Source organism: Saimiri boliviensis, chromosome X, assembly GCF_048565385.1.
Source record: "Saimiri boliviensis isolate mSaiBol1 chromosome X, mSaiBol1.pri, whole genome shotgun sequence".
NCBI lineage: Eukaryota > Metazoa > Chordata > Mammalia > Primates > Cebidae > Saimiri > Saimiri boliviensis.
Window position 1 is genome coordinate 109,738,130 of NC_133470.1, and position 1,271 is coordinate 109,739,400.

Sequence of the window (1,271 nt, forward strand, 5' to 3'; positions counted from 1 at the left end):
TGCAATATCTATGTTTACATCCCTACTATTTGATTCTGCTAAGTTTGCTTTAGAAATATATCCTACCAATGCATTTGCACAAGTTTGAAAAGATAGGCATTTAAAAGTATATGTCTTTGTGTCTACTTTTTTAATTTTTGTGAGTACATAATAGGTGTATATATTTAAGGAGTAGCTGAGATGTGTTGATACAGGCATGCAATGTGAAATTAAGCACATCATGGATAATGAGGTATCCATCCCTTCAAGCATTTGTTATTTGACTTACAAACCATACAATTATACTTTTTAAGTTATTTTAAAATGAACAGTTATTATTGACTATAGTCCCCCTATTGTACTATCAAATTAATAGGTACAAAAAAAATAGAAGGAATGAATTAGGCTTTGTTTCTAAAGGAAAACAAACAACATGCCCCTTAATAAGTGAGTGAGAACCTAATTGCTTATGGTATATCCAATGCATGCTGTAACATTGTTTTAAAAATGTGTTATATCTACATTTGCTTTTAAAATAATGTTAATCGCTTCTCGGCCTTTTGGCTAAGATCAAGTGTAAAATAATGTTAAATCTATCTGTGCTGATATGAAAAATCAAAATATATTATTTTAAAAATCTGAAGTACAGTATTGACATAGAATTATCTTCTTTGTTTTCAATGGATACAAATGCATTCCTATAGGATATATGGTCATATACTATATCGGAGACTTAAAAGTGAGATTACGGAAAGGTATTTTTGCTTCCATTTTGAAGAATTCAGATTGTTTGAAATGTTCACCTTGTACATAGTATGACATTTTGAGAAATTAGAACAATTAAAGAAGAAGATAGAGAAATTGAAGTAATATTAAACAATTATGAAATGTTAGGTATTGTGTTGCTTGCCATATACATGTCTCTACTTTCATTCTTTCAACAATCCTTCATGGTAAATATTAATTTATCCACTTTACAAATAAGTAAACTGAAGCCCATAAATGTCATGTTTAGTCCATGTCACACAGCTAGTTAGTGTTAATGAGACTAACTGTAAAATAATAGTAATAATAATAAGAAGAACATCCACTAACTTTTGGTACCACTCAGGTTTAAACACATAACACATTTTATTCCATAGGCCTATAAAGTCGTCAGAGTTGAAGCAGTTGGAGAGGTAGGAGGGAAACTGGAAGAGTAAATAAATAAAATAAAACAAAGGAAAATAAAACAAGATAAAAAATTCAAGGATTCCTTAAGGAAAGAGTGATTTACAGTACTCAATAATGCT

At 29.5% G+C, this 1,271-nt stretch overlaps 1 pseudogene; it reads left to right on the plus strand.

Moving 5' to 3' along the window:
• Positions 1–523: 523 nt before the first annotated feature.
• LOC120361984 (U2 spliceosomal RNA) lies at positions 524–650 on the plus strand (annotated as a pseudogene).
• The last annotated feature ends 621 nt before the right edge of the window (positions 651–1,271 follow it).